Source organism: Ovis aries, chromosome X, assembly GCF_016772045.2.
Source record: "Ovis aries strain OAR_USU_Benz2616 breed Rambouillet chromosome X, ARS-UI_Ramb_v3.0, whole genome shotgun sequence".
NCBI classification, from domain to species: Eukaryota; Metazoa; Chordata; class Mammalia; order Artiodactyla; family Bovidae; genus Ovis; species Ovis aries.
The window spans coordinates 2,495,944-2,506,824 of NC_056080.1; the positions used below are offsets into that span (position 1 = coordinate 2,495,944).

General features: G+C 44.2%; 1 non-coding gene across 1 annotated transcript; it reads left to right on the top strand.

Moving 5' to 3' along the window:
• Positions 1-3,063: 3,063 nt before the first annotated feature.
• Positions 3,064-3,170, top strand: LOC114111802 (U6 spliceosomal RNA). The gene has a single exon (XR_003587546.1). It is a non-coding gene; the product is annotated as a U6 spliceosomal RNA (small nuclear RNA).
• The last annotated feature ends 7,711 nt before the right edge of the window (positions 3,171-10,881 follow it).

A 10,881-nucleotide genomic window follows, 5' to 3' on the forward strand; every position in this document is an offset into this window, starting at 1 on the left:
TCCTAATTTTACCTGAGTCCTCAACCATGTGTACTGAAATGACAGCTGTGGTTTAATATTGGAATTCAACCTGTCAAAACAGCTTCACTCCAAAAAAGATGACATTTCTGTGTATTGACTTTGGAGAGTCAGCTCTGAGTGCCATTTATTTTTTAATCTAGTGATATTGGGAGTGTTTATAAATGCTCAAGATTTTTTTTTTCCTCTTTTTTTCTTTTTGGCTTCACTATGCAAGCCTGTTGGATCTTAGTTCCCTGACCGGGGATCAAACCTGCGCCCATACATTGGAAGGAGAAGACTTAACTATTGGAGCACCAGGGAAGTTTCCTCAAGATGCTTATAACTACAGTCCCTTCTTGCTCAGTCATAACCAGGAACTGTGTACCAGAGGTCTCAGGGTTTGTGATATGATGAAACCCGTTGTGGTCATATATTAAACAAGAAAGGACTCAACTACTTAAGAACTCATAATGTCAAGAGCTTTGATAACCTCCCAGGAAAAAATGCTTTAAAACAGGATTCATGTCAATGTATGGCAAAACCAATACAGTATTGTAAAGTAAAATAAAGTAAAAATAAGAATTAAAAAAAAAAAAGTTCAAAGAAAAAAAAACAGGATTTATTTTTTTAAAAGATTAAAAAAAAATATGGACCATTTTTAAAGTCTTTATTGAATTTGTTACAACATTATGTCTCTTTTTATGTTTCTGGTCTGTGAGGCATGTGTGACCTTAGCTCCGTGACCAGGGATCAAACCAGCATCCTCTACACTGGAAGACGAAGTCCCAACCAGTGGACCGCGAGGGAAGTTACCCAAATCGAATTTCTCATGGGTGGTAACCTCTGAGACCAGCCAGAGATTTTGGAATGTCCACTTATGCCCTGCAAGTTCAGTTCAGTTCAGTCGCTCAGTCATGTCCAACTCTGTGACCCCATGAATTGCAAGTTACATGCAACTAAATGCTGACCTTACACGTATCATCCACGGAAAGCATTAGAGAGTGTTCTCTTCCTTCACAGTTTCCCCCAAAGATACTGCAGTCCCAATAAACTAGGTCACAGGACAGCCTCTAACCACTCTAAAATCTCACAGGTGTAGGGACTTCCCTGGTGATCCGGCGGTTAAGACTGCCTTCCAGAGCAAGGAGTGTGAGTTCCATCCCTGGTCGGGGCGCTAAGATGTCATGTACCTTGCAGCCAAAGAATTAAAAAAAAAAAAAAAACCAAAAGAAGAAATATTGTAACGAAACTAATAAAGACTTCTAAAATGGGTCATATTAAAAAAAAAATCTTAAAATCTCACTGTGCAAAACGCTTACTTCTTCCTCATTCTCTCTCCCCAGTGTGGATGCAGACAGGTTCAGCTCATTCTCGTGACTCACAGACCTGACTAAGGGAGGCTCTGCGATCTTACAATGCCTCTGTCCCAGAATGGGGCTCGGTAGCAGCAGGTTGACTAGAGAGGCAGGCAGAGGTAAGGAGCTCTGCCCAGAAGCGGTGTCTATCACCTCTTCCTCGTGTTCCATCACGAGAAGTCTGCACTAGTCACCTGGGCAAATCTACCTCCAAAGGCATGGACTTCTCCCTCCAGAAGTAGAGGAGAAGCCACACGCAGGAATATTTATAATGCCTACCCCGGTGCTGGGAAAGACAGAAGGTAAAAGGAAAAGAGGGCGACAGAGGATGAGATGGCTGGATGGCATCACCAACGGATACGAGTTTGAGCAGACTCAGAGAGGTAGTGAAGGACAGGGAAGCCTGGCGTGCGGCAGTCCCTGGGGTCCCAAAGACTTGGACACAACTGAGCAACTGAACACCAACACTTGGGGGGAAGGAGAATTCAGCATGCCTGAACCACAACAGCAAAAATAAAACATGAGTACCCCTGATGCTGGGAGGGATTGGGGGCAGGAGGAGAAGGGGACGACAGAGGATGAGACGGCTGGATGGCATCACCAACTCGATGCACGTGAGTATGAGTGAACTCCGAGAGTTGGTGATGGACAGGGAGGCCTGGCGTGCTGCAATTCATGGGGTCGCAAAGAGTCGGACACCAGTGAGAGACTGAACTGAACTGACCCTGAAGTCCCTTACTTCAGGGCAAGGGTGGGATGATTTGAGAGACTATCATTGAACACGTATATTACCATATGCAAAATACCCAGGGCCAGTTGGATGCACGAAGTGGGGTACCCAAAGCTGGTGCTCTGGGACAAGCTAGAGGGATGGCGTGGGGAGCGAGCTGGGAGGGGGATTCAGGATGGAGGGAACATAGGTATCCCCGTGGCCGATGCATGTTGATGCATGACAAAAAAAAAATCATCACAATATTGTAATTATTCTCCAATTAAAATAAATAAATTATTTTAAACAACAGCAGCAATAACAAAGGATCATTCACCTCTGAATTAATAGAATTCACTTATACAAAGAGATGCTGAAGCATGCAAAATGGCCCTGGCTGAATCTCAGCAATGCCCTCTACCATTCGGCATAACAATATTTAGGGAAGGGTGGAAATGAGTCTGAAGTGATCTTCCTTAATTAAATGCATCAGATCCAGCATTTCAGGAAAGCTCTGGAGTGAAAGCAGCGACTTTATAAGGGAGACAGCGGGAGAAAGCCGAAAATAATGAATCTCACTTTCCATCTCCTTGAGAAACTGTGCACCGACTCATATTTGTTTTAAGAACATCACATTTTGTGACTGCCGCCAGGAAGGTGAGACAAGAGAGGTACAAAAATCTAGGCGTGCGTTGCTGTGTCGGTTTCTTACAGTTTCCCATCTCCATCTCTTTTTCTTAGTGGACACAGCGTGATTTGTTTCATGCAGAAAGTTCTCATCCCAACGGCGATGTTTTTTCCTGCCCAGTTGTGTTGAGATTGGGTACTGTGGTGAGTGAACCAACATAACGCTTGCGGGATTATACACGTGGACAAGATCTCTTCAGGAGAAGATGGAACTCAGCTGGACACAGATTATAGGATCTGTTGTCAGAGGATAAAGAGTGTTTTGACCATCTCGTTTAATGTTATGTAATACTCTCTCAAAAGTACAGCATAGTGGCTGGTTCAGCAGCACATATACTAAAATTGGAAGGATACAAAGAAGATTAGCATGGCCCCTGGGCAAGCATGGTATGGAAATGCTTGAAACGTTACATTAAAAAGAAAAAAGTTACAGCATGAAACATCTCCCCCCAAAACGTTTTCAAATTATAATAGCAACTGCGTTTTTGTTTTTTTTTTTTTTAACACCATGGGATCTCAGCATTGTTACTGAAAACAAAAGAAAGAAAGTAGCAAAACATGGCAGGCAAGGTTTGCTTAACCGGACTCGAAATATTAGCATTTTGAGAGGAACATGTTCATTTGCAAAATGCACTCGCTTTGTATGGGATCGTGACATTGTGAGCAGATGATGCAAATTAAGATCGCCTGGTTAATCCTGTTGGTACTTATAATCCTTTGGTGCAAAAGGTCAGCATCTTCTGCTGTGGTTTTTTGATGTTGAGGGTCCAAGGTGGTATGCAGGGTTGAGGTATTACAAATTGACACTTTGTAGCACAAATCCCCTGAGAAGGCAATGGCACCCCACTCCAGTACTCTTGCCTGGAAAATGCTATGGACGGAGGAGCCTGGTAGGCTGCAGTCCATGGGGTGGCTAAGAGTCGGGCATGACTGAGCAACTTCACTTTCACTTTTTACTTTCATGCATTGGAGAAGGAAATGGCAACCCACTCCAGTGTTCTTGCCTGGAGAATCCCAGGGACAGAGGAGCCTAGTGGGCTGCTGGCTATGGGGTCTCACAGAGTCGGACATGACTGAAGTGACTTAGCAGCAGCAGCAGCAGCAGCGCAAATCCCTAAAGAGGTATCAGTTTATAGGTTTATTAGACAGGTTTTTTCTATATATCAAGGGCTTCCCTTGTGGCTCAGCTGGTAAAGAATCCGCGTGTAATGAGGGAGACCTGGGTTCGATCCCTGCATTGAGAAAATCCCCTGGAGAAGGGAAAGGCTACCCACTCCAGTATGCTGGCCTGGAGAATTCCATGGACTACACAGTCCCTGGAGTCGCAACGAGTCGGACACAACTGAGCGACTTTTACTTTTTCACTTCTATTTCACAAACAGGTTTTCCCATGTGTCAAAGCGCATATGCCTAGGGTTATGCCGTAGATGCTTACGGAGATATTAACCAAAACCAAAAAAAAAAAACTATGTGGAAAGAGAGGAAAAGCTGCTTTACTTGCTTTAGCTGTCACTATTAAGGAATGCTTGAAGGAAACATGCCTTCCTGAGCTTGAAGACTAAGGGACACACTGGTACGTGGGTGGATTTCACGTTAATTTCTAATTTTTTTTTTAAATATAGAGCATCATTTGACTCAAGATGGATCCTAGAGACTGTCATACCGATGGAAGTAAGTCAGAAAGAGAAAAAGAAGTATCGTGTCCTAATGCATATACGCAGAAACTACAAAAATGGTTCTGATGATCCTCTGTGCTATGCAGAAATAGAATCAGCGAGGGGGGGACCACACAGATGGACACCAAGATGGGGAAGAGCGTGTGGGAGGGATCGGGGTTGACACATACACACTCGGATAACCAATGAGGACCCGCTGTGTGGCACAGGGAACTCTCGCTGAACGAATACACACTCTGTGCTGACTTAAACGGGAAGGAAATCCAAAAAAAAAAAACCAACCAGGGGATATATGGATATGGACTGGACGGACGGCTGACTCACTCGGCTGTACAGTAGAAAGTAATGCAACTACACTTCAAGAAAAATTAACAATAAGAGAGAAATAACGAGGAGTTATTCTGTTCTGCCAACAGAAACGACACAGCTAACTTGAAAGGACTGATGATACGCGCTCATCAACGTGGCATGTTTTCCAACGTACTTTAGGTACTGAATCTCTCAGTTAACGACTGAGCCCACAGCACATTGGTGTGACCGGACCAATGCCCCCTAACGACTAGGCCCAGTGAAAACTCGTAAAGTTAGGTGAATTCCTATATTATGGTTTCTGGGATCTCTGGTTTTGCAAAAGCTGAAACCACGTGTATGATCAGGCCAGGAGAGGAATACTTACAACACGCATTTTTCACTGCAGTTTTACTGAAGCATTATTGTTTCAAAGACTGGGCAACTTTTGAAATATATCTCCAACTCCCAGTCTCTTTTCAGCCAATATGACGATGTCTTTCATTCAGGTTTTTTTTTTTTTTTCTTAATTGCATGCATTCCTTAGTATCTATGTTCACTGACTGACCTTCCCGAAAAAAAAAAAAAAAAAAGTTCTTTTATGTGTATTTTGGAGTATATACAGTCAGTGACCAACCCTACTCTAAAATACATTTCATAAGATTAAAAACGATCTTTGTGATAGGCTATGCAAACCTGAAGTGACTCGTCAACTTTCCTGAGTTCTTATCAATTGTACTGCCCTATTTCAGAAGCTTTTCATTTCGTCTCACAGCTTTTCAAGGGCTACGGCCAAAGGATAACTTCCTGCCTCTATTGGCAACGCACTCGGTTTCAAGAGGTAAACCCGTTTCTTGAAATTACTTAGTATACTTGGTGGAATCGATAAAAGTCTGTGTTCCTAATGCTGTCTTCTTTCTTGATGGCAAAAGAATACAGAAGATATCAGTTCAGTTCAGTTTAGTCACTCAGTCGTGTCTGACTCTTTGCGACCCCATGAATTGCAGCATGCCAGCCTCCCTGTCCACCACCAACTCCCAGAGTTTACTCAAACTCACATCCACTGAGTCAGTGATGCCATTCAGCCATCTCATCCTCTGTTGTCCCCTTCTCCTCCTGCCCCCAATCCCTCCCAGCATCAGGGTCTTTTCCAGTGAGTCAACTCTTCGCATGAGGTGGCCAAAGTACTGGAGTTTCAGCTTTAGCATCATTCCTTCCAAAGAAATCCCAGGGCTCATCTCCTTCAGAATGGACTGGTTGGATCTGCTTGTAGTCCAAGGGATTGTCAAGCATCTTCTCCAACACCACAGTTCAAAAGCATCCATTCTTCGGCGCTCAGCTTTCTTCACAGTCCAACTCTCACATCTGTTAGTTCCATAATATGCATTTCCCAATATTAAGAAAGTGTATTAACTGTCTGACAACTAATAATAGTCAGCACTCAAGTAAGTGGTCCTAAAGGACATCAACCCTGCATATTCACTGAAGGGATTGATGCTGAAGCTGAAGCTCCAGTACTTTGGCCACCCGCTGGGAGGAGCCAACTCTTGATCTGAAGACTCAGAAAGCAAAGGAGACACACACAGTACTTAAGGCACGAGGACAGTTATTCAAGACAAGGACGGACCTGAAGTCAGCCTAGAGAGCACCTGGATGCCTCGGTGAAAGAACAGAGGAGACCAGACTGAATGACCGGAAGGTGGCTGGATTCCACCCGCACCTCCCGCCCTGCCTCTTCCCATCAATTCCTGTTGTCGACATTGAGACAGAAACTTCTCGCTTATTTAGAAAGAACTGAAAAAGTTTTTTCACCGTGTGTTTGTCCCGCTCAACCCCGCTTTTTACATCATCCCAATGGGAAGCAGAACACGCTTTCAATGCCTGCCTGTCGTCACCACCGCCTCCCTACTTAACCCCTGGTCCTTTACAGCCTCTCTCTAAAGCTCTGACAAAATGCATCTCCAAGCTCACTGTAGGGATTTCCCTGGTGGTCCAGTAGCTAGGACTCCAAGCTCCCAATGCAGGAGACCCAAGTGAGACCCCTCGTACTACAACCAAGAGTTTGTATGACTTGATGGAAGATCCTGCCTGCCTCAACAAAGAGCCAGTGTAGACAGATACATAACAAAATTAAAAAGTCACCCTTAACTAGCTAATCCTCCAATCCAGTTGGCCCTCCCGAGCATTCTCTCTTTCTTCTGTTCACCTCTGCCTTCTGTATTCTTTTTTTTTTTCCCTCCTGTGGATTCAGACTCAGCATCTTTGGAGTCCTGGCCTGCTTCTTCCCTCTGAAGGGTTCTTTAAACTTCTTTTCATCTTCTACTTGCTCCATGGAAATCACGTGTCCCCTGCTTCTCATTCAATATTTTACTCACCCGTGCACTTCATCACGGGGCTACAAAGGTACTGGGCGACCCGGGCTTTTACGCAGAGACTCTGAGAAAGAACAGCTTCTGGGTTCATTGTGGTGGTTGGCAGAATTCAGTTCCTTGCGGTTGTAGGACTGAGCTCCCAGTTTCCCTGCTGGCTGTACTGTGGAGTTGCTCTGAGTTTCTAGAGACTGACTCGCATCTTGACCATGCTGCCTGCTCCATCATCACACCAGCAACAGCACCACGTGTCCTTCTCACGCTTCAGCTCCCCGTGGCATCTGTTTCCAGCACATCTCCCCTTCTTGTCCACTTCTAAGCGCTCCTGAGATTCCACTGGGCCCACCTTTATAAATCAGGACAATCGCCCTACTTAAGGTCAGCTGACAGACTTCCCTGGTGACCCAGTGGTTAAGACTCCATGCTCGCAATGCAAGGGGGTCAATCCCTGGTCAGGGCAACTAGATCCTGTAAGCCGGAACAAGAGTTCACAGGCTGCAGCTAAAGATCCCGCAGGACAGAAAGGTCTAGCACAGCCGAACTGAAATGCAAAGGCCAGGTGACGAGTAACCTTAGTCACATCCACAGAGCCCCTTTTGGTCTGTAACGTAACATAACCATGGGAGTGATACCAAGGCTGCAAGGTCATGAAGTGAAGTGCAAGCCGCTCAGTCGTGCCCAACTCTTTGTAACCCCATGAACTATACAGTCCATGGAATTCTCCAGGCCAGAATACTGGAGTGGGTAGCTTTTCCCTTCTCCACGGGATCTTCCCGACCCAGGGATCGAACCCAGGTCTCCCTGCATTGCAGGCAGATTCTTTACCAGCTGAGCCGCAAGAGGAAACCCAAGAAGACTGGAGTGGTTAGCCTATGCTTTCTCCAGGGGATCTTCCCAACCCAGGGAACGAACCTGGGTCTCCTTCACTGCAGGGAGATTCTTTACTGTCAGCCACTAGGGAAGCCCAAGTAGCTGTCTGCCTTATTGGAACAGCAAGCAGGCATAAATCACATCAAACGGTCTGTCTCTCTGCAGTCTCATTTTCCTTTGTTTCCATAATTCAGATCGTTCTTTATCGGTGTTCATACTCATTTTCCCAGACGAATGAGTGTCTGGTTAAAATAAATATTTGCTATTGCTATTTGTTATTAAATGTCCAAGGTGCAATTGAGTTTGATTTCTTCTTCATTTTGGGGAGGCAAGCGAAAGACGGAATTTTAATCTCAGTCATGTATCTTCCAGTGAGTTATATCTGTAGAGGGACATGAATCTTAGACTTAAGTAGTTTATGGTGATGAATAGTGTATCACTCAACAGTTGCCATTTTCTCTGTATTCCATTTGCCTTGTGCATTTAAAAAATGGGATTTAATTACAAAATGTCTGGAATTATGATACAGATTGTTCTCTACCAATGTCCTCCAGTGATTAATATTTAACTTTTATATGAATGCTTTTTCTAGTCTCAGCAATGAGCATTATTTCAGTTCTTAGACTCCATGAATGATACATCTTCTTTTAACTGTTAATTAAATGCCATTTTTCCATGGAAAAAGATGTGTACTGTAATCCCACTGCTAAAAATGCATAATCACGTTATCATTTGCAAATATAGAAGCAAGTGTAAAAGGGCAAAGAACAGATGAATAAATAAACGTATTAATTTATTTATTAGTCATTATATTCATTTATCCAGATTTCATTTTTCTTCTGTGCCTCCCAAGCAGCCATGTTCCATGTGGTTGGATACTATTATAATTTAATCAACCGTATACATTTTACTGGCTACTAGGAGTCTTAAAAAATTAATAGTTAAGATATGGAGCCCAGTTTAAGATCTTAAGGGCTTATAGTATAAATGTAAAACAGACTCATGAAAAGTCAGAAAGCAAAATAAGTTCCAAAGAGTAGGAACTCTGTTAGCGCACAGGAGAGGAATCCCAGTAACCAAGAATGGCCCAGTCATGAATGGCTCTGTGGCTTAAAATGCAGCTGGAATTTGAGGGGGTAGGAGGGACCGGGAGGCTGGAATCGACATATATACGTTAGCACACAGGAGAGGAATCCCAGTAACCAAGAATGGCCCAGTCATGAATGGCTCTGTGGCTTAAAATGCAGCTGGAATTTGAGGGGGTAGGAGGGACCGGGAGGCTGGAATCGACATATATACGTTAGCACACAGGAGAGGAATCCCAGTAACCAAGAATGGCCCAGTCATGAATGGCTCTGTGGCTTAAAATGCAGCTGGAATTTGAGGGGGTAGGAGGGACCGGGAGGCTGGAATCGACACATACACACACGTGGGTGTTGTTTAGTCGCTAAGTCTTGTCTGACTCTTTTTGATCCCAAGGACTATAGCCCACCAGGCTCCTATGCCCAAAGGATTTCCCAGGCAAGAATACTGGGGTGGGTGCCCATTCCCTTCTCCAGGGGCTCTTCCCAGCCGAGGAATAGAACCTGGGTCTCCTGTATTCCATGCAGATTCTGTACCATCTGATTTAGCAGTAACACTACCCAGAGATCAAACACACATCTCCTCCACGGGCAGGCGGATTCTTTACTAGCTGAGCCTCCAGGGACACCCGGTGTATACACTATTATGTATAAACTAGATGACTCATGAGAACCTCCTGGATAGCACCGGGAAGGCTACTCAAGGCTTTGGGGTGATCTAAATGAGAAGGAAATCCAAAACAGAGGGGATATGTGTATACGAACGGCTGATTCATTTTGTTGTACAGTAGATAGGAACAGCACTGTAAAGCAACCAAACTCCTGTGTGTGTGTGTGTGTGTGTGTGTGTGTGTGTGTGTGTGTGTGTGTAGCTGGAATTTCAATAAATGACAAAGAGCAGAGGGGACTAGAGAAGAAACCTGGAAAGGTGTGACTTTGCAGAGGAAGCTTGCAGATTCTGAAATTCTAATTATGCGACTAGGGGCCAAAAACCGAAGTTGAATTCTAGGCAACCAAAATCATGGGATGTGGGTAAGGGAAAGACCTGCCTTGAATCTATTTATGTGAGAATAGCCATTTAATTTTATCATTAAACTGTAAAATGCTTATAAGTCGATGGCTAGTAACCTGTGCATAATACAGAATCCACTGACAGAAAACCGGTACATTGAATTATAAAGTTTAGTGAAAATACAGCCTTAACTCCCATGGATTTTGGCCCGTTTCCTGCATTACTCACTATCTTGGATTTCTGTTAAAAAAAAAAAACAAAACATGGAAAAGTCATAATCTGATTTTTTAATAACAGCAGAAGTTGGGTAGTGAGCAAAGAATACGAGCTCCCTGTCTTTAAAATCTTTCTCTTTCTAGGTGTGTGTTACTGTAGACCATTTTAAAAGTCTGTATTCAATTTGTTACAATATTGTTTCTGGTTTATGTATTGGTTTTTCGGCATCAAAGCATGTGGGACTTGAGGTCCCAGACCCGGGATCAAACACACCCCCCGTGCAGCGGAAGGTGAAGTCTTAACCACAGGGCTGCCAGGGAAGTCCCGTGACTTCATTTCTAAGCATTGCTGGAAGAGGCAGTAAGTATTCTCTTAGATTCCGCAGCGATTCCCTTACAGCTCACACCACCCTTTAAGTGTGCCACACCCCCTATGTCTTGCACTTTGCACCTCCACACAAACCAGTGCTATGGGACCGTTTTCAAAGCCCGCAGTGGCTGGGATGCTGTGTGGTTTAGAGTGTAGTGGGGAAGGACTGGAGTGTGGTGAAGGATCGAACCATCTCGACAGGGACAGAATGAAGGGAAAAAACAGGTGATCCAATAGTTATAAGCTTA